At 51.5% G+C, this 23,462-nt stretch overlaps 1 pseudogene; it reads right to left on the bottom strand.

The window, feature by feature from the left end:
• The window catches only part of LOC147108351 (digestive cysteine proteinase 2-like), a 108,955-nt pseudogene that overhangs the window by 19,567 nt on the left and 65,926 nt on the right, over positions 1-23,462 (bottom strand).

Raw genomic sequence — 23,462 nt, 5'->3', positions numbered from 1 at the left:
TCGATAAAAATAGAAGAGAATGCATTTCCCAAGTTTTTCAAAGCAAGACCGGTACCATATGCAATTCGCCCAGCCGTCGAGGCAGAGCTGGAGAATCTGGAGAAGGCAGGCGTGTTGTCTAAGGTCGACTGGAGCGAGTGGGCGACACCCATCGTTCCTGTCATGAAGAAAACGTGAAGCAATAAGTCTGAGGAGCCAAGGAAGGTTCGCATCTGTGGGGATTTCAAGGTGACGGTGAACCCAGTCCTTCACACAGTACAATATCCTCTTCCAAGGATAGAAGACATCTTCGCCTCACTGTCTGGAGGGAAGCATTTTACAAAAATTGACCTAGCACAAACATATTTGCAGATGGAGGTTGAAGAATCCTCTAGGAAGTATCTCACGATAAACACTCACAAAGGCCTTTACCAGTATCATCGATTGGTATTCGGAGTACCATCGGCTCCGGCGCTATGTCAAAGAGCGATGGAACAAGTCCTGCAAGGGATTCCGGGGACTCAGTGTTACTTGGACAACATCCTTGTGACAGGTGAAGATGACAGTGAACACCTTAACAACCTGGAACAGGTGCTCACTAGACTACGGGAACATGGGCTACGAGCCAACCGCCCCAAGTGCGAGTTTTTTAAGAAACAGATATCGTATTGTGGCCACGTGATTGATGAAGAGGGGTTACATAAGTCCCCTGACAAAATTGAAGTGGTTGTTAAGGCCCCAGCGCCTGAAAATGTGTCGCAACTGAGGTCATTCCTCGGATTGGTGAATTACTACCATAAGTTTTTGCCGAATTTGTCGACAATCTTGCACCCACTGAATGCCCTGCTCTGAACGGGAGTAGCATGGAAATGGAGCAATGACTGTAAGCGGGCATTTCAGAAGAGTAAGGACTTAATCACTTCAAGAGAAGTATTGGCTCACTACAACCCAGCACTGCCGATCAGACTGGCGTGTGATGTGTCTCCCTACGGCATTGGGGCGGTACTTTCACTTAAATTCCTTGATGGTTTGGAGAGGCCGATAGCTTTTGCGTCATGCTCGTTAATTTCTGCCGAGCGTAACTACGCCCAGATTGACAGAGAGGCCCTCAGCCTAGTGTGGGGGGTGAAGAAGTTCAATCACTACCTGCACGGTCAAAAATTTACTCTACTAAACGATCATCAACCTCTTGTCTCCATTTTCAACCCTCAGAAGGGCGTACCGATAATGACAGCGCAACGGCTGCAGAGGTGGTCCCTTTTCCTAGGGGCACACCAATATGACATCGAGTACAAAGGAACTAAACAGCATGGGAATGCTGATGGATTGTCACGCCTACCGTTGCCGACGGTGGAAGAAGAAGACCTTGCAGTGGATCCAATGGAGTCATTCCACTCGACCATAGTCGAATGTCTCCCTGTGATGAATGCAAACATAGAAAAGGAAACACGGAATGACCCGACACTATCACGGGTCTATGATTTAACGGTGAAGGGATGGCCAGCACATGGCGAACCACTGCTGCCAGCATTCTCGCCGAGAAGAGAACAGCTGTCAGTGTGCAGAGGAACCTTGATGTGTGGATCCAGAGTAGGACTTCCACCTAAGTTGACGGATAGAGTGCTCAATGAGCTTCATGAGGTTCATCTGGGTGAGGTAAAAATGAAGAACTTAGCCAGAGCGTTTGTGTGGTGGCCGGGAATTGATAGAGAAATCGAAGAGATGACCAAGAGCTGTGCAGGATGCCAGAAGGTCCAAAACGCCCCACCACAAGCTCCTCTACATCCATGGGAGTGGCCCTCACCTCCATGGCAAAGGGTGCACATTGATTTTGCTGGTCCCTTCATGGACACGATGTTTTTAATTGCGGTGGATGCACATTCAAAGTGGCCAGAGGTAATAAAAATGTCCTCAACCACCACGGAAAAAACTATCACAGTTTTACGAATCATATTCGCCAGGAATGGGCTGCCTGAACAGATTTGCTCTGACAATGGACCACAGTTTGTGTCTGAAGAGTTCCGGAGGTTCTTAAAGAACAATGGTGTTAAGCATTACACATCTGCCCCATATCATCCAGCCACTAATGGATTGGCCGAGAGGTTTGTTCAAACATTCAAGAAGGCTATCAAGCCAATGTGTAATGAAGATATACCCCTACAACACAAGGTGGACAACTTCTTGTTTGCCTACCGGAATGCGACACATGCGGTTACCAACCAAACTCCAGCCATGATATTCTTCAATCGAAGACTACGATGCCGCTTGGATTTGGTTAAGCCAAACGTCCGAAGAGATGTGGAGAACAGGCAGTTTCAGAATATGAATGAAAGGCCGACCAGGAGTTTTAAGATAGGTCAACCAGTTTTGGCCCGGGACTACCGCACTGAGAAATGGCAGCCAGGCATGATTTGTACATGGCAAGGACCTCTCATGTATACCGTGGACGTTGGAGAGAGCATTGTAAGATGCCATGCTGACCAGATTCTAGAGTCACTGGAAAACATCAACTCCACACCACGATCTGATGCACCTGGTAATGAAATCGACGTACCAATTGCAGCTACCGCAGAATCGGTGATATTAGAAGCAGATGAACCAAACAACGACATTGATCCTGACTCAACCTTGCCAGAGGAACCTGATACCCCAAAGAGGTGTTATCCAGACAGAATCAGGAAGCCTCCGCAAAGACTGAACTTATAATTGCTTAAACTTAACCAATGTATCTAGCAACCGTAATTGTGATTGTAATTAGTTATCATTTAGTTGTTAAATGAATGTTATGTACTGTTTATCTAAAAGGGGAGGAATTGTTGTGTATGTACCTTTAAGAGAATAACTGGTCTCAGACTGCAGTACCGGCAGTGACCACCCCTGTATAAAAGACGCTAGTAAGCCTCTGTAGTTTGTTTCCCGAATTACTCCTTTCAGTAAAGACTTGTTTTGTTCAACTCCTGCTGTCCGTGTCTCAATCATACACGGACATAATAGCCCAGAAAAAAGGGCATACAAAATGGCCACCATACCATGTGACCAGCTTGTTGGGACACTTTAAAATGGTTCCTGCGCAACCTCAGACAGCTTTGTGGATTCAACCTACAGCAAGTTCTGGAAGCCGTTTCTGAGAGAACGAAACCAGACCCACACGTATGCATATGGATTAGATGCAGATCCAGTCAAGATCGGCCTGGAGACAGAGGCCATCAAAATGTTGACCCAGACAAAAGGGAACAATTTCATATTCATGAGAATAGCACCCAGGACTAGATGACGAGATCAGCAGGACATTAAAAACAATGAAGGTAATTCCAGACCAGAGATGGGCCTTTACCAGCCGTTTAAAACATTTAAAAACATAATAACTACCCCACTGTGCTCCCAGCCCGCCAAAAGTAAAACAAAGACTAACCTGATTTTGGGCGGGAGACGGAGGTTTCTGGAAGAAAGTATATCTGGAAGACTTTTCAGCAGTTGGGAGAAGCTAGAGCGGGGAAGCTGGCAGCTTGAGTGCAGAGTTTGAAACACAGCTCGAATCCGGACACTCAGAAGAAGAAGCAGGCACTCGCAGGAGGAAGAAGAAAGCCAACATCGAGAAGGCTGTCTCGGAACCGGCGTTCAGCCCCGGGGAAGCACATCGGGAGATCATCGACCATCCCCGGGCCATTGCCAGAACGAGAGGCCATCGACCCAACTTGGGAGAAGAAACAAAAAAATAAAGGTCCCAAGAGAAGAAACCTTCCAGCCACCCCGGCTCGGGAGAAGAGAGAAAGAAAACTGAAGAAGCGATGGGAGTCAGCCCAAGGCTCCTCTAACCAGGGTCGAGCCGAAGCTCCTCGACCCCGCCGACATCCAGGCCCGCCGGTGTCCAGCCGCCCCGACCCCCACCTCAGGAGAGAGGTGTGGCGCAGCTCGCAGGGGCTCTACAATCCACGTGGAGACGAAACGCCTGAAAGGACCAAACACAGACTCGATTTCAAAACTTTGCACTTCCTAGTGGGATTGGTGAGCATGTTTCTGGCCCTTCACAATCAGATCTAGATAGGTTTAATAAGGGGGTGGATTTAAGGGTACAATTAACATGAGTTGTTGTCCCTCGATGTTCCGTGTGTTTCCTTATTTCATGATGATCTTTGTAGAGTATAAGATGCCTGTATTTGCCTTAGTTAGTACTGTGTCGTTATGATTTGTTTGTGTGTTTTTCCCTCCCATGTACTCCCTTATCTCTGCTTGCATTTGATTTTATATTTTTCCTTATGCAATAAAATTTCATTTTGTTTCATCAAACTTGGTCTACAAGAGTTTTCTCTACATCGTAGTTCCTGCACCTAAGTCCAGAGTATAGAATCTAAGGGGCGAGTGGGTCGAACCACTCAAGGTTTTACTGTGCAAGAGAGCGAGGCCTCTAGAGAGAGAAACCTCAGGGAAATCTCTCAAGGAAAACCCCTTACACCATCAACCCTTCACATCCACAGAAACACATTTTCCAGTGTTGGTTACATAGATACATAGACTACAGCACAGAAATGGGCCATTTGGCCCAACTGGTCTGTGCCAGTGTTTATTCTCTACACGAGCCTCCTTCCACCCCTCTTCATCTAACCCTATTAACATATCCTCCTATTATTTCTCCCTCATGTGCTTATCTAGCTTCCCCTTAAATGCATCTGTGCTATTCGGCTCAACTACTCCTTGTTCCACATTTTTACCACTCTTTAGGCAAAGAAGTTTCTCCTGAATTCCCCATTGGATTTATTAGTGACTATCTTATATTAAACCCCTAGTTTTGGATCCTCCACAAGTGGAAACATGTTCTCTGCGTCTACCCTATCAAACCCTTTCATAATCTTAAAGGCCTTTATCAGTTTATCCCTCAGCCTTCTCTTTTCTAGAGAAAGGAGCCCCAGCCTGTTCAGCCTTTCCTGATAAGTATATCAGTATACCAGTCTGGTATCATGCTTGTGAATCTTTTATGTGCCTTCTCCAGTGTCTCTGGATAGTAATCAGCAGTGGAAACTTTGGCTGATGTTTTCCTCCCTACCCCAGGAGTACTGAGACCAAATGCAGTGTTCTGCCACTGCCCCAGCTGTGATCAGTTGTATGTCATTTTTAAAGTACATACTGTACCTGTTTTTAACAATCCAATAGTTCATTCCTCCTTCATTTCCATATCCAACCACCAGCACTGCATGGTTTGCCATCGAGCTGCATCTTGGATCATAATACACTCCTGTAAGCAGACACTTATCCTTAACATGATATAACTGAAAAATGTATAATATAACATCTCCATTACTCCCTTCCTGCAGATATTTGCTCTTTATCATCATTCCCTCTCTAGTTATCTTCCAGTCTACAATCTTGTTTACAAAACCTTACTTCCCAATGTCCACATTTTTAATGAAAAATGTTGATTCTAAACTTGTCATGTTGTAATTACACCTGCCAACCAGTGGTTGTGCTGCAGCCCCTCAGATTTACATCTCCCAGCCCCTCAGCTCATACTACAGAGAAACTCCTGTGCTCCAACCAACTTTAATTCCAAAATTGCTGGAAACTTTGCTAATTAACTTCAAATAATAACGTTTTATCAAAGTATTATACAAAATTAAGAACAGCATATACAACTTTAAACCCACTTCAACTGAACTCACCATGTGAATCGATTGGTAAGTTATTAAAAATCATGTCTAGGTTGCACACTTCCTGTTGTCATAATTTTTGGTCATGCTTTTGTGTCACTGTTTACCATTGCCCACATTTCGCATTCAGTTTTGCTGTCATCCATCACGATGTAGTTGCGGGCTCTGGTCACTAGGTGATTCTATGGACTGACTTTCTGAATCTCTCAACTCCATTGCATCATATATATATAAAAAAATGTATATTCATCAACTGACCATAGGCAGCACTGGGGCAATTTACTAGAAATCTGTTAAAAGTTTTGCATTTAGCATGCAGTTCCTGTAAATTCATGTGACAATAAACAAATATTTCTTATTTTTAATTATTTTTTGGGTTCTTTGGTCAATATCGGTTTCTGCAAGCTACATTACACTCTGGAATGCAAAATGGCCACTCAGTATTGATGTGCCAAATAACTGCCTGAATCCATGAGGTTACAACTTAAAACTAAAGGCTTTTATTAAGTAAGAATCTTGGCATCAAGTTAACACAGGGCAACCATCATTCATCACTGACCCAGCCCTTATGAGTAAAACCCAGCTCTTATAAATAAGACTCACACCAATCAGGAGGATCCATAAAGGCAGAGCTAGGGAGGAACATTAGTGGTTACACCTATAAAACATTTACAGACATTAACAAATACAACAACAGACAATCCAGAACACAGTTATTTCATCACATTCACCCCCTGCTATAGATTCAATCTGTCAGGAGGTCTGATAGTCCTCTGGGAATGACGCAACTCTTGCCGAGGCTCCTCCCGGAGTACCAACTCCGGTTCATCCAAATTCCCAGAATCATCAGTGTTTTCCACACTGAGGGTTTGTGTCTCTTAAGGTCCATTACCACGATTAAAAACTCTACTCTCAGAGTCGAACTCTTTTCGAGCACCAGCAGGTGCAAGATCTTTAATAGAGACCGTATCCTCTCACCCATCCGGATATTGAATGTACGCATACTGGGGATTAGCATGAAGGAGTTGTACTTCCTCCACCAGTGGATCAGTCTTGTGGCCTCTCACATGTCTGTGCAACAGCACAGGGCCTGTGGTTGTCAACCATGTGGGTAACGATACTCCATTAGTAGCTTTTCTTGGAAAGCTAAACATCCTTTCATGAGGGGTGGCATTCGTCGCTGTACACAAAAGAGACCTTATGGAATGCAGCACGTCTGGCAGGACATTCTGCCAGGGAGAGATCGGCAGGCCTCGCGACTTCAGAGACAATACGATAGCCTTCCACACTGTCGCATTTTCTTTCTCGACCTGCCCATTACCAAGAGGATTATAGTTGGTAGTTCTACTCATTGCAATTCCTTTCGATAGCAAAAACTGATGCAATTCTTCGCTCATAAAGGAAGAACCCCTATCACTATGTATATAGTTAGGCATGCCAAACAAAGTAAACAGTTGGCAGAGGCATTTAATTACAACAGCACTAGTCACATCTGGACAGGGGATGACAAAAGGGAACCGAGAGTACTCGTCTATAATATTAAGAAAATAGACATTACGGTCGCTCGATGGAAGGGGACCTTTAAAATCAAGACTCAAATGCTCAAATGGTCGAGTTGCTTTAATAAGATGAGCTGTCTCAGACGGCTTATAGAAGCGGGGTTTGCATTCAGCACAAACACGACAGGTTCTGGTCATTGTCCGGACCTCCTCAATAGAGTAGGGTAGATTGTGGGACTTAATGAAGTGGTTCATTCTGGTAACCCCTTCACCATCAAATCATAGACCCGAGAGAGTGTCGGGTCATTTCGGGTTTCCTTCTCTGTACTTGAGTTTGTAACAGGTAGACATTTGACTATGGTCGCATGGAATATCTCAACAGGGTCCACTGCAGGTGCTTCCTCTATCGTAGGCAACAGTAGGCGCGACAGCCCATCAGCGTTTCCATGCTGTTTCGTACCCTTGTATTCTATGTCGTACTGATGTGCCCCTAGAAAAAGTGACCATCTTTGCAGCTGCTGCGCCGTCATCACCGGAACGCCCTTCTTTGGGTTAAAAATGGAGACCAGGGGCTGATGATCAGTCAGTAGGGTGAATTTCTGCCCGTGCAGATAGCGATTGAACTTCTTCACCCCCCAAACCAGGCTGAGGGCCTCCCTGTCAATCTGGGCGTAGTTACGCTCGGCTGAGGTTAACGAGCACGACGCAAAGGCTATTGGCCTCTCTGAACCGTCAGGGAATTTGTGTGACAGCACCGCTCCAATGCCGTAGGGAGACGCATCACATGCTAACCAAATCGGTAGTGTTGGATTGTATTGGGCCAATACTTCTTTTGAAGTGACTAGGCATTTACATTTCTGAAAGGCACACTTACACTCATCACTCCATTTCCATGTTACTCCAGTTTGCAGTAGAGCGTTCAGTGGGTGCAGAATTGTAGATAAATTCGGCAAGAACTTATGGTAGTAGTTCACCAACCCGAGGAACGACCTCAGTTGCGACACATTTTCCGGTGCTGGAGCCTTGACTACTGCCTCAATCTTGTCCGGCGACTTATGCAACCCTTCCTCATCAATCATGTGGCCACAATACGAGATTTGTCTCCTGAAGAATTCGCATTTGGGGCGGTTGGCTCGTAACCCATATTCCTGTAATCTCGTGAGCACCTGCTCCAGGTTGGCAAGGTGTTCACTGTCATTTTCGCCCGGAACCAGGATGTCGTCCAAATAACACTGGGTCCCCGGGATCCCTTGCAGGACTTATTCCATCGCCCTCTGCCAAATAGCCGGGGCTGATGCTACCCCGAATACCAGTCAATTGTACTGGTAAAGGCCTTTGTGAGTGTTTATCGTGAGGTATTTCCTAGACGCTTCTTCCACCTCCATTTGTAGATACGCTTGGGCCAGATCAATCTTTGTAAAACGTTTCCCTCCAGATAGTGAGGCGAAAATACCTTTTATCTGTGGAAGTGGATATTGTACTGTGTGCAGGACTGGGTTCACAGTTACCTTGCAGTCCCCACAGATGCGAACCTTCTTCGGTTCCCCAGGCGTGCTGCTCAATGATTTCTTCATTACAGGAATGAGGGGTGTGGCCCACTTGCTCCAGTCCACCTTGGACAGCACACCCGAACGCTCCAGACTCTCCAGCTCTGCTTCAACGGTTGGGCAGATCGCGTAAGGTACCGATCTGGCCTTAAAAAATTTTGGGCTTGCGTTATCTTCAATTTTTATCATTGCCGTTACTCCTTTTAGAGTCCCAAGTCCATGTTGGAACACCTCTTCCGCGTCAGTTAGAATTTTTGACAGTCATCCAGGTGTGACGTCATCATCCTTTTTAGCAGTCACAGTTAGCGCCTGAATGGAATGCCAATCCAATTGTATTTTTCAGATCCATTCACGTCCCAATAATGGTGGTCCTCCATCTGGTAGTATATATAGGTACAGTTTCTGTGTTTCTTTGCCGTTGTATTCAACTGGCATCCTTATTTTTCCTCTGGGGTAGACTTTTTGCCCCGTGTATGTCTTCACTACAATGGACGTGTCCTTCAAGGGTATGTGTGAGAATAGCCGCTCATAGTCTCGTCTATTCATGACAGTTAGGGCTGATCCTGTGTCCAATTCCATCTTTACTGGGGACACTGCTATCATGAGGGTGACCCAAATGGTTCGGTGATCCTCCTTTGCAATCACGTTGTGTAACTTTAGACAACTTAGTCTCCTGCTCCCGGCGTCCTTATCACTCTCCTAATCTTCCGAACTACTGTCTGTCAATTTCTTTACTTTCTTGTACTTTTCATTAGTAGTTCTTGAAGTGTTGGTTTTCTTTCCCGACCTGCAGACTCTTGCTATGTGTCCCATTTTCCCACATTGTCTGCATACTTTGTCCTTAAACCAGCAGTCCTTCTGATCATGGGTTATTCTGCCGCAGCGATAGCACTTTTCTGCTCCATACGCCATTTCGTTAGCGCTGTATTCCTGTGGTTTCTGTTGTATTTCCGCAGCTCCCCGTGCTGCTGCTTCGTAGGATACTGCCACGCTGAAAGCCTGTTCTAGCGTCAGGTCCTTTTCCGAAAGTAGTCGTTTCTGGGTTCCTTCACTCTGGAGCCCGCAGACAAACTTATCCCGCAAGGTGTCTGCCAGTCCTGCTCCGAACTGGCAGTGCTTCGATAACTTGCGTAGTTCCGTAAGATAGTCAGCATTGCTCTCATCTTTGTGCTGGTTTCTTTTATGGAACTTGAATCTTTCTGCTATCAGCAGCGATGTAGGGTTTAGGTGTTCCTGTAAGATATTAACAATCTCCTCAAAACTTTTCTCCATTGGTTTAGCTGGGGTAATTAAATTCCGCAATAGGCCATACGTTCTCACGCCCATCATATTCAATAATACCGACGCCTTCTTTCCATCGGCCACCTCATTTGCCTCGCAGTACACTTCAATTCTTTCCACATACGTGGTCCAGTCTTCTACCTCATTGTCGAAAGCAGTGATACTGCCACTTTTCGGCATCTTGGGTGATTTAAAATGGCACCTCCCGCGCTTTTTCTTCTTCACGAATGAATTAAAATGGCGCCTCCCGCGCTTTTCCTCCTTCCCCAATGGAATAAAATGGCGCCTCCCGCGCTTTTCCTTCTTCCCCTTGCTGCCACGCTGCTCCTAACGTTCTGCAGGGTAATGGCGGCGACCTGCGGCTTCGGCGCGTCTCACTTTTCCTTCCCCTTGTTTTATTTTCGTTATGCTGCCCGGTTCTTGAGCACCGACCACGCCCTGTGTGCTCCACCCTCTCTCTCTCTCTTTTCATCCCGATGATGCTGCACGGCCCCTTTGCAGAGCCGCTCGATCGAGCTCGAGCCCACTGCAGTCCGGAAGGGTCAGCGCACTACCTGCTACCAGCACGATTTGCTGGAACACCTTGACTGGGGAGCCAAGCCCAGCTCTCCACAGCCTCTCCTGCAACTCTCCGAACTCCGATGGATCCTTGGGCGGTTGCCCGCGGTCGACGCCTGTTGTTCTGACTTCGACCTCCAAAAGCTTCTTCTCAGGGAAAGATCCCCGTGAGGTGATGCAGTACTGCAGGTGAGTTTGAACCTGTTCTTCGCCACTGTAGTGTCCGCGCCTTAATAATACACAGGCTGCAGGAGAACAATAAAACAGGTATTTACTTGAACAGAGGGTAACTTAAGACTGAAACACAGAAGCCTGCTATGGCTTTATATACAGGGGTGGTCACTGCCGGTACTGCAGTATAGAATCAGTTCTTCTCTTAAAGGTACATACACAACAGTGGAGACTTTGAAGCTTATCTATACCTAGACTAGCACATACTCCTCGTGACAAAGCATCCGATTGCTCATTAAATACTCCAGGCCTATACTGAATATCATAGTCATATGTTGACAGTTCTATTCGCCATCTTAAAATCTTATCATTTTTGATCTTGCCTCTCTGCTTAGTATTGAACATAAAGGCCACAGATCGCTGGTCAGTAATAAGCATAAAACGTCGGCCAGCGAGATAATGTCTCCAATATCTGACTGCTTCGATAATCGCCTGCGCCTCCTTTTCCACTGAAGAATGTCGAACTTCTGGTCCTTGCAATGTACGAGAGAAGAAAGCTACTGGTCTACCAGCTTGGTTAAGAGTTGCTGCCAACGCAAAATCAGATGCATCACTTTCCACTTGAAAAGGGATCTTCTCATCCACGGCACATACCACTGCCTTCTCAATGTCCCGTTTGATATTACAGAAAACCTCCTGAGCTTCCGTCGATAGCGGAAAAGACGTCGACTTAATAAGAGATCGGACTTTATCTGAGTAGCTAGCCATCCACTGGGCATAGTACGAAAAGAATCCTAGATACCTTCTTAAAGTTTTACAGTGTGAGGTAAAGGTAATTCCTTAAGTGGGCGTAATCTTTCAGGATCCGGCCCGATTACCCCATTCTCCACAACGCAACCAAGAATACACAAATGTGTAGTATTGAAGGTACACTTGTTTTCGTTGCAGGTCAGGTTTAACCTCTTTGCCGTCTCTAGGAACTTCGCGAGATTTTGATCATGCTCCCATTGGTCACGCCCACAGATAGTAACATTGTCCAGGTACGGGAATGTTGCCTCCAACGCGTATTCATCCACCATACGATCCATCTCCCGTTGGAAGACGGATACCCCATTCGTCACTCCAAAGGGCACCCTAAGAAATTGATACAGGCGCCCATTAGCTTCGAAGGCCGTATAAGGCCGGTCTTCTATTTTGATAGGAATTGATGGTAGGCAGACTTTAAATCAATGGTGGAGAACACGCGATACTGAGCTATCTGGTTCACCATCTCAGAAATACGAGGCAAAGGATAGGCGTCCAATTGGGTATACAAGTTTATAGTCTGGCTATAATCGACCACAAGTCTTTTCTTTTCATTAGCTTTAACCACCACCACCTGGGCATGCCACGGGCTGTTACTATGTTCGATGATTCCCTCCCATTGAAGCCTTTCCACTTCCTCTTTTATAAATGTTTTATCTTCTGAACTATACCGTCGACTCTTAGTCGCTATAGGTCTACAATTAGGAGCAAGGTTCACGAACAAAGAAGGCTGACTTACATTTAAAGTAGAATGGCCGCAGACTGTTAGTGGAGGCTGAGACCCACCATACTTAAGGGTAATGCTCTCATGCTGACACTGGAAGTCCAAACCTAAAATTATGTTCACACACAACTGAGGTAATATAAGGAGTTTAAAGTCCTTATACTCCGTATCCTTAATGGTCAATGTGACTTTACAGTATCCAGTTACCTCCGAAGTAAGGGACTTGGACGCCATCACAATTTCAGTTTGAGTAGGATACACCTTCAATGAACAGGAGTTAACAAGGTTGGGATGTATAAAACTCTCAGTACTGCCACAGTCTATCAAACACCCAGTAGGACGACCATTAATCTTATTGTCCATCATAGATTTTGACAGGGAACACGGTATGGTCTGGTCAACCATAACCAAGGCTAGAGTAAAACAATAGGCGGCAGCAGAGAAGACATCAGGTACAGGATTACCCTTACACACTTTACTAAAATGTCCCCGTTCCTTACATTTAAAACAAATAGCCTCTCTGGCTGGGCATCTTTGCCTGGAGTGTTTAGGTTGGCCAGAAAAATAACACTTAGACCCATGGGGTACAGCCGCAACAGTAGGATTAAGTGGAGGCTCCATTGACGTTATGGATGCCTCCATACTCGGAACACACGAGGCTGAGAGAGACGCATGGGCTGATGCATACACTTCTAAATTCTCCTGGGCTACATCTAACGATCGAGCCGTAACAATGACTGTTTTTAAAACTAATGAGTCATTCTCGAGGAGTCTCTATCTAAAATAATTAGATCGAAGGCCAGATATGAAAGAATCGCGGATGGTTGCTTCCTGATACAATATGGCAGAGACAGCCTTGTAGTTGCAATCCTTAGCCAAAACCCTAAGATCCTGCAGAAAATCAATCAGGGATTCCTCGGGTAATTGCATGCGAGTAGACAAAAGATACCTGGCGCATACTTCATTAACCGACTTAAGGTATTGGGCCTTAAGAGCTGCAAGGGCCTCTTCATACGTAGTAATATCTTCAAATATAGAGTAAGTTTGATGACTTACCAAGTTGGTTAAAAGACCCAACTTGTTAACCGTCGGATCGATCGATGCGATGAAGTATTCAAAACATCGAAGCCAATGCGTAAATTTCTTCGATGCATCTGCTGAATGGGGATCGATATCCAGACGCTCTGGTTTCAAAAATCGATCCATCTTCCAAAGTTGTTACTTAATAAAATTGATGTGCCAAATAACTGCCTGAATCCATGAGGTTACAACTTAAAACTAAAGGCTTTTATTGAGTAAGAATTTTGGCATCAAGTTAACACAGGGCAACCATCATTCATCACCGACCCAGCCCTTATGAGTAAAACCCAGCTCTTATAAATAAGACTCACACCAATCAGGAGGATCCATAAAGGCGCTCTTTTGGTTGAACCAAACATAAACAAATAGACTGTAACTAATTAAACTTTAAATAAACCTTAACAAATCAAATTAAAATGTGGTTGTCCAAATCAATTATGCACTCCAGTCCCCGCGGCGCCCACCGGTCACGGAAGTACTCGAGTGAGCCGGCGGACACCGCGTCCTCCATCTCCAGGGCCACCCGGATGCGAACATGGCCATGGAAGAGAGGGAGGCAATCTGGCTGGACGACCCCCTCAACCGCCCGCTACCTGGACCAATTGATGGCTTTTTTAGCCAGGCCCAGGAGCAGACCCACAAGGAGGTCCTCCAACCTGCCTGCTCCCCTCCGCACCGGGTGACCATAGATCAAGAGCGTGGGACTGAAGTGCAACCAAAAATCGAGGAGCAGCCCCTTCAAATAATGGAAGAGGGGCTGCAACCTCTCACATTCTGTGTATATATGAAACACGGACTCCTCCAGGCCGCAGAAAAGACAGGCGGCCTGGGAGTCCGTGAACCTACTTAAAAATATATTGCACGGGACTGCTCCGTGCAACACCCTCCAGGTCAAGTCCCCAATAGAACAAGGGAAGACTCCCGCATAGAGAGCCCTCCATTGGGGACCTCCGCCTCCGCCGGAAGGCAAGACGGTGTCCAGACGGCAGCCGAAGATGGCAAAGTGGAGAGTGTGCAGGAGCAGCCTGTACAGGAAACACCTCCGTGCGGAATGAAAAGGCACGGAGGGTATTTCCTCGAGACGGATCAAGTTGTGAGGCGCCGGCTCCCGAGGGGAGTTTCGGGGCCAGGCGCTGATGAGGAATTCCGTCCGAACGGGGGAAAGCTCGGGCGTGATCGCCCCACGCGCTTGAGCCGCCTCGATACACCTTCTGGCGCCGGGGCGCTGTGTCGCTTTCATCGACTCGATGGCATTGACCGCGAGCTGGAAGTTGGCCCAAGACATGCGCCGCACCAACTCCTCCGGCGCCATCCAGCCCGCTCCTCCACCATCGAGCAGGTCCCCGAATCTCGTCACCTTGCCAGGCACAGCCCTGCGCTCCGCCAGCCACCCGAACCCACGGACATGGAGGTGCGGATTCCTGAGCAGCGGCTCCCGAAGGATAGCTATCATTCCAGGTGGGGGAGAGCTGCGCCTGGAAACGACGTAGTTCCAAACCCATAGCAGTTCCTGGTAGAAGACAGGCAGCTCCCACAGGCTGGCACGCGTGCCGCCCACTTTCACAAACAGGAGCTGCATGTTGTAATTGAGGCCGTGCAGCTGGCGGAAAAAATACGTCGCCAGCGCACACCATCTCGGAGGATTCTCGACGTACAGGTATCTCTGCAGCGTCTGAAGACGGAAAGTCGCAGCCTGGGTGCGAAGGCACACCAGCGCCTGACCGCCCTCCCTAAGCGGGAGACTCAGAACCGCGGCAGAGACCCAGTGCTTCCTTTTGCCCCAGAAGAAGTCGATGAGCTTCTTCTGCATCTTGGTGACAAACGCAGGGGGAGGGATCAAAGTGACCAACCGGTACCACAACATGGCGGCCACCAGCCGGTTTATGACCAGCACTCGACCCCTGTAGGACAACACTCGGAGCAGTCCTGTCCAGCGTCCTAAGCGAGTGGTGACTTTGGCCTCCAGCTCTTGACAGCCCACCGGCCAGGCGTCCTCGGCAGGGCTAAGGTAAACTCCCAAGTAGAGGAGGTGCGTGGTGCTCCAGGCGAAGGGCCTGAACTCCTCCGGCAGGGAGTCCACCCGCCACTGACCCACCAGGAGTCCGGAACATTTCTCCCAGTTGATCTTGGCGGAGGGTGCGTCCGAGTAAATCTGCTGGCATTCCCGCATCCTCCGCAAGTCAGCGGGATCCGTGACCATGAGGAGCACGTCATCGGCGTAAGCCGAGAGGACCACCTCCATGCCCGGCCCTTGCAGAGCCAGTCCCGTGAACTTCTTCCACAAGAGGCACAGGAAAGGCTCTATGCAAACGGCGTTTAACTGACCGGACATGGGGCATCCCTGATGCACCCCCCTCCCGAAGCGAAGGGGTGCCGTCAAGGACCCGTTAACTTTAATCAGACACTCTGCGGCAGCGTACAGAAGTCGGATCCGGGCGACAAAATGCGTCACGAACCCGAAAGCGCGCAGAGTCCCGAAGAGATACTCATGATCCACCCTGTCGAACGCCTTCTCCTGATCCAGGGAAAGGATGGCGACCGACAGACCAGCCCTCTGGGAATGGTGGACCAGGTCCCGGACCAGATGGATGTTATCGTGGATGGTCCGGCCCGGGACTGTGTAGGACTGATCGGGGTGGATCATGTGGGCCAGCACGGCGCCAAGGCGAGCAGACATGGCCCTGGCAAAAATGTTATAGTCCGTGCTGAGGAGGGAGACCGGGCGCCAGTTCTTAAGGAGGCAGAGATCGCCCTTCTTAGGCAGCAGGACAATAACTGCCTTGCGCCAAGAGAGGGGCATCTCCCCGGTTGCCAAACTTTCCCCCAGGACCCGCGTGTAGTCACCCCCCAAGGCGTCCCAGAATGCCCTGTGGAACTCCACGGTCAGCCCGTCCAGCCCCGGGGACTTCCCCTGGAGAGCTGGCGGAGGGCGCCGGTCAGCTCCTCCAGACTCAGAGGAGCGTCCAACTTTTTGGCGGGCAGGTCCTCCCACAAAACTCTGCGCGCATCCTCGCTGGACTGATCCGGAAAGAACAGAGCCCTGTAATAGGCGCGGGCCTCTGCGCTGATTCCCTCCGGATCCGAGACCAGAGATCCGTCGTCGGCCAGCAGCCCCAAGAGCTGCTTACGGACCCCCCGTCTTTTTCCAGCGAGTAGAAGAAGGGGGAGCCGCGGTCCAGGTCCCGCAGGAACTGGATCAGCGACCTCACAAACGCGCCTCAGGACCCGATGAGCTGCAGGTCCTTCAGCGCGCCCTTCTTCTCTTCGTACACCTTCCGCAGGGCCGGGTCCTCGGCGACTTGACCGAGACGGGACTCCAGGTCGAGCAGCTCCTTCTCCAACCGCCCGACTCGGGCCTCCCGCCTCTTGGTCGACCCCTTCGCGTACTCCTGACAGAAGAGACGGACGTGAGCCTTGCCCACGTCCCACCATAGCCTCAAGGAGGGGAAGCCCCCTTGCTTCCTTCTCCAGTCGGCCCAGAACCGATGAAATGAATCCCGGAACCGTGCGTCCTCCAGCAGCATGTTGTTAAAATGCCAGTACGCGGACCCCCCCCACGCGCGCAGCGGAATGAGTTCCGCCCACACCAGGTGGTGGTCCATGCACGGCACCGGCTGCATGGAAGCAACCGGAATGCAGGAGACGTACGCCCGGGAAATGTAAAGGCGGTCGATTCTGGACCTTCCTCCTCCAGACCCCACGTAAGTGAAGGCGCTGGAGTCGGGATGGAGATTTCGCCAGACGTCCACCAAGTCGAAGGACCCGACCAGGTCCCTCAACTTCTCCATCGCCGCCGGGCATCGCGGGTGACCCGGACGGTCCCTCGCCTCGAGGGTGCGGTTAAAATCCCCCCCGAGGATGACGCACTCGCCCACGTTGATGGAGCCCAGAAGAGCGGACACTTCTTCAAAGAAGCGCACTTGCTGCGCACCGGCCTGAGGGGCGTACATGTTCACTAGATAGAGCGGCATGCCCCCAGGCGAACAGTGACCTGGAGCAAGCGGCCCGGCACGTGCTCCTTGACCCCCAAGATCTCCGGCTGAAAATGTGGTGCCAGCAAGATTCCCCACTGGAAACGTTGGAGAGGTGACTCATGCTGACCCCTCCTTGCCACTCCAGGAGCCACGTGGCCTCGTCTCCCGGAACGGTGTGGGTTTCTTGCAGGAAGCACACCGCATACTTCCCGTCCCGAAGGACCGAAAGGTTATTAAATCTGCGGCGAGCCTCCCTGCTGCCGTTGATGTTGAGGCTGGCTATGGTTATCTTCATATCAGAAGCATAGTGCAACCTCTACCTGCACCTAACGGGAGGAGGGAGCGCAGCCGCTAGTCGACCGTCACTCCATCAGCAGCCCAGTGACGAACGACCTGAGCCGACGCAGCTCGAGTGGGCTCACGTCCGCGTCCGCGCCCATGATCTTGACAGCGGCGCGGACCGACCCGATGAGCAGCGCCAGCTCTGACCACCTGGCGAGGGCCAGCCGGGTCTTGTTTTGACGACCCTGGCACACGGCCACAAAATCCCGGAGTTCCCTGACAGGAATGAAGGGAGACTCGGCGAGGGGCACGAGGTCATCCATCGCCTCATCGGCGATGGAATCCAACTCGTCCTCCTCCAGGGGTCACCACCAGCGGCCGACCCGTCTGTCGCGCAGTGCGCAGCGAACGGCACGGCCGCATCGGCCGGCCCCGCCTCTGCCCGGATCCCACCCCCAGGATCGGTGGCAGAGGATTCCTCCCTGGGCTCCTCCGGGGGTGCCAGGCCAGAAGATGGCGGCGGTTCGGAGTCCCCCTCCGCCTCAGACGCCAGAACGTCTGGAGAAATCGGGGAGTAAAAAGATGGAAATTCCACCAGGACGTCCGGCGCCGGAGACACAGTCAGGGGGCCCTCCCCCTCCATTCCACCAGCCTCCGACCCAGTGGAAGGGGTGCCTTCAACTAAACCCTCGACCAGGTCGAGCAGCCACTGGGGAATGTCCGGGTCATATTGGGCTAGCTCATTTTCCTCGAGCTCGCCTGACCCAGACCCCATGCCGCCCGACACGGCAAGGGGTAACGGCACCGAGAGAATATCAATTTCAGTTTCAATTTCTGCCGCGGGTTGTTCCGCGACCACCCCCATGGGCAGCGTCTCATCCCCATCCCCGGGAGGCACGTGCCGGACAGACACATCTGCCTCAGCCTCCCGAGGGACAGGCGACCCCTGCCGATCGCTGGTGATGATGACAGCGGAGGGGGGGGGCGCTGTACCCGCGGCGGGCAATGACTCCCCCAGGTCGGAGGGACCTTCCTCCTCCCGGTCCTCCTCCTCCTCTAGGGGGTCGCACCTTCTTTTTAGCATGGAGGGAGTGAGGGAGACCTCCATGTCTGCAGAGGCCTCCTCCTCTGCTCCCTCTGGCGGAGGAGGTTTGTCGGGTTCCTCGGGCCCAAGCCCGGCTGCAGGTATTGACGTTTCCGCCACGGCGGTCGCGACCACAGGCTCGGGCACGAGGTCCCTCCCATCCTCGTCTGCCCCGACCAACTCCGCGATGAGCGCGGTTGTCAGGGGTTCCAGGTTCAAGGGCCGGCCCTCCACGGGGGGACCCACCCTAAGGTGTTTGGTTTTTCTCCGCGCCTTTCTTCCGCCCGGACGCGCTCCCTCCCCCCCGCCGGAGGCCTTGATGGCATCGGCCTCTGGCGTCGAACGCGCATCGGTTGTTCGGGGGGCGCGGCCAGACCCGGGGAGAGGAGCGGCGGCGGAGCTAGCCTCGGCCGCACCAGACGATCCGGCGGCCTTGGAGGTGGGGCAGTTTTTCCGGATGTGCCCCACCTCCTTGCAGGCATGGCACCGCACACCGTCCGCCATCCAAAAGGCGCGATAGGCCGTCCCCTCGTGGAGGACAACTAATGCCCCGTCGGTGTCCTCCTCCCGTGCCAGCTGAATAAAGACCTGGCGCCGGAAGGAGAAGACGTGCCGAAGGCTGGCTTCCCGGCAGCCGAGCAGGATAGGCGTGATCCCCGACCTCACCTCCCCAAGGTGGCGCAAGTGGGGGAGGAGGAGCTCACCAGGAATATAGGGCGGGACGTTGGAAATAACGATCCTCCGCACGGTGGCCTCGAGAGGATCCACCGGCAGGAAGGTCCCGCCCACGGTGAGCCCCTTGGCGACGGCCAGGGACACCGTCCGCTCCAACCCCAGGAAGAACACAGCCTTCCCATACATTTTTGAGGTGGCGAGGATGGCTGAAGGGCTGACAACCCCAGCCATGGCCTTTACACATGCCTCAATAGTCATTGTGGGGTGGGTGTAGCTCTTCACCCCAAGCTTTTTAGTGATCAATCTGAAAGGTGACGGGGCAGCAGAAGCAGCGGGAGCAGCTGTGGCTGTGGCTGCCACCACCGCATATGACATTGCTGGCCCCGTCACCGGCGATGAAGTAGTCGCCATTATGAGTGGTGTTTTTTAGAAGAGCTACACTCACCCCAAGTCACAGGCCTGAAGTTGTTTAATGGCCTCAGGTTATTTGGTGTCCTCTCTTGAGCAGAGGGAGCTGTTAAATTGAAGGCACACCTCTCCCCTTATTAACTAAAATTGGGAGAGGGGCCTTCTCCCCTCTGCTCAAGTGGTAATCAATATATATAAAATAGAGGTGCCTCAGAGAGAGAGACAGAGCGAGATGAAGAGAGAGAGAGGGGGGTGGGAAGGAGGGAGGCCGCAAGGGCAGGGTCACCACTCTGGATGGTGGGTGGGTGGGTGTCGGCAGGGGTGCACTCTCCGATGGAAAAAAATAAAGTCTGTTGTTGTTGGTCTTCCGGTGGGGGGAGAAGATGTCTTCACCTGGGAAAGCTGGAGAATGCCCAGGCTCAGTCCTTTCCACCAGGTCTTAATGATGTTCAATGGGTTTGTTGACTTCGCCTAGGCAGCTCCAGCTGTCCCAGGGCAGGCAATGGAAGGGGTGTTTAATAGTGGTGTGTGTGGCCTAGTGTTTTACAAGAGACACACACACACACACACACACACACAGACACCCCTTGTTGATCCGGCCTTCTGTCTTCTTTCCTCCCCTCACCTGCAATACAAAGTCTTTAGAAGAGTGCACAAAATGACACCCACCTGTAGATGTTCTTATTCATCCCTCCTTCCAAATGGTTGATGGTCGGTGGTTGTTTCTCCCCTCTCGCCCACTCCTGAGAAGGAGGCCAAATTGGGGAGGCAGTGATGGGAAAAGGCCTCTCCTCTGGTTGATGTTGAAGTTGGCCTTCCCCTACCTTCTCTCCTCCTCTTTCCTCCCTCTCCAGGCACCTCAGTAGTTGAAGTTGGTGGTAGTGGTAGTGGTGGCTTGCAGGCTGGTCGATCTCAAGGAGACCACCACTTCCCACTCAGCTTCTCCTTCACCTTCTCCACAGACAGCAAGGCTGAGAATGAGCAGGCCCAGTCCCTGCCTTGACTCTCTGTCCAGGTCAAGGCTTCAAACTCAGCGCTTTGATGAAGTCAGAACAGAACATCAAGTTAACACAGGGCAACCATCATTCATCACCGACCCAGCCCTTATGAGTAAAACCCAGCTCTTATAAATAAGACTCACACCAATCAGGAGGATCCATAAAAGCGCTCTTTTGGTTGAACCAAACAAACAAATAGACTGAAACTAATTAAACTTTAAATAAACTTTAACAAATCAAATTAAAATTTGGTTGTCCAAATCAATTATGCACTCCAGTCCCCCTGGCGCCAACCGGTTGCGAAAGTACTCGAGCGAGCCGGCGGACACCGCGTGCTCCATCTCCAGGGCCACCCGGGCGCGAACATGGCCGCGGAAGAGAGGGAGGCAATCTGGCTGGACGACCCCCTCAACCGCCCGCTGCCTGGACCAATTGATGGCTTTTTTAGCCAGGCCCAGGAGCAGACCCACAAGGAGGTCCTCCAACCTGCCCGCTCCCCTCCGCACCGGGTGACCGTAGATCAAGATCGTGGGGCTGAAGTGCAACCAAAAATCGAGGAGCAGCCCCTTCAAATAATGGAAGAGGGGCTGCAACCTCTCACACTCCGTGTATATATGAAACACGGACTCCTCCAGGCCGCAGAAAAGACAGGCGGCCTGGGAGTCCATGAACCTACTTAAAAATATACTGCACGGGACTGCTCCGTGCAACACCCTTCAGGCCAAGTCCCCAATAGAACAAGGGAAGACTCGCGCATAGAGAGCCCTCCATTGGGGACCTCCGCCTCCGCCGGAAGGCAAGAGGGCACGCCAAGGCGTGTCCGGACGGCAGGCGAAGATGGCAAAGTGGAGAGTGTGCAGGAGCAGCCCGTACAGGAAATACCTCCGTGCGGAATGAAAAGGCACGGAGGGTATTTCCTTGAGACGGCTCAAGTTGTGAGGCGCGGCTCCCGAGGGGAGTTTCGGGGCTGGGCGCCGATGAGGAATTCCGTCCGAATGGGGGAAAGCTCGGGCGGGATCGCCCCACACGCTTGAGCCACCTCGATACACCTTCTGGCGCCGGGGCGCAGTGTCACTTTCATCGACTCGATGGCATTGACCGCGAGCTGGACGTTGGCCCAAGACATGCGCCGCGCCAACTCCTCCGGCGCCATCCAGCCCGCTCCTCCGCCATCGAGCAGGTCCCCGACTCTCGTCACCTTGCCAGGCACAGCCCTGCGCTCCGCCAGCCACCCGAATCTGCGGACATGGTGGTGCGGATTCCTGAGCAGCGGCTCCCAAAGGATAGCCGCCATTCCTGATGGGGGAGAGCTGCGCCTGGAAGCGACGTAGTTCCAAACCCATAGCAGTTCCTGGTAGAAGACAGGCAGCTCCCGCAGGCTGGCACGCGTGCCGCCCACTTTCACAAACAGGAGCTGCATGTCGTAATTGAGGCCGTGCAGCTGGCGGAAAAAATACGTCGCCAGCGCACACCATCTCGGAGGATTCTCGACATACAGGTATCTCTGCTGCATCTGAAGACGGAAAGTCGCAGCCTGGGTGCGAAGGCACACCAGCGCCTGACCGGCCTCCCTAAGCAGGAGACTCAGACCCGCGGCAGAGACCCAGTGCATCCTTTTGCCCCAGAAGAAGTCAATGATCTTCTTCTGCATCTTGGCGACAAACGCAGGGCGGGGGATCAAATTGATCAACCGGTACTACAACATGGCGGCCACCAGCCGGTTTATGACCAGCGCTCGACCCCTGTAGGACAACACTCGGAGCAGTCCTGTCCAGCATCCTAAGCGAGTGGTGACTTTGGCCTCCAACTCTTGCCAGTTCGCCGGCCAGGCGTCCTCGGCAGGGCTAAGGTAGACTCCCAAGTAGAGGAGGTGCATCGTGCTCCAGGCAAAGGGCCTGAACTCCTCCGGCAGGGAGTCCACCCGCCACTGACCCACCAGGAGTCCGGAACATTTCTCCCAGTTGATCTTGGCGGAGGATGCATCCAAGTAAATCTGCTGGCATTCCCGCATCCTCCGCAAGTCAGCGGGATCCGTGACCATGAGGAGCACGTCATCGGCGTAAGCCGAGAGGACCACCTCCATGCCCGGCCCTTGCAGAGCCAGTCCCGTCAACCTCTTCCGCAAGAGACGCAGGAAAGGCTCTACGCAAAGGGTGTATAACTGACTGGACATGGGGCATCCCTGACGCACCCCGCTCCCGAAGCGAAGGGGCGCCGTCAAGGGCCCGTTAACTTTAATCAGACACTCTGCGGCAGCGTACAGAAGTCGGATCCGGTCGAAAAAATGCGTCCCGAACCCGAATGCGCGCAGAGTCCCGAAGAGATACTCGTGATCCACCCTGTCGAACGCCTTCTCCTGATCCAGGGAAAGGAAGGCGACCGACAGACCAGCCCCCTGGGAATGGTGGACCAGGTCCCGGACCAGATGGATGTTATCATGGATAGTCCGGCCCGGGACCGTGTAGGACTGGTCGGGGTGGATCATGTGGGCCAGCACGGCGCCAAGGCAGGCAGACATAGCCCTGGCAAAGATTTTATAGTCCGTGCTGAGGAGGGAGTCCGGTCGCCAGTTCTTAAGGAGGCAGAGATCGCCCTTCTTAGGCAGCAGGACAATAACCGCCCTGCGCCAAGAGAGGGGCATCTCCACAGTCACCAAACTTTTCCCCAGGACCCGCGCGTAGTCGCCCCCCAAGACATCCCAGAACGCCCTGTGGAACTCCACGGTCAGCCCGTCCAGCCCCGGGGACTTTCCCCTG

The sequence above is a fragment of the Somniosus microcephalus genome, chromosome 13, assembly GCF_052327205.1.
Source record: "Somniosus microcephalus isolate GS21.2 chromosome 13, FLI_Smic_1.0, whole genome shotgun sequence".
NCBI classification, from domain to species: Eukaryota; Metazoa; Chordata; class Chondrichthyes; order Squaliformes; family Somniosidae; genus Somniosus; species Somniosus microcephalus.
This window is presented reverse-complemented; position numbering and strand designations above follow the sequence as displayed.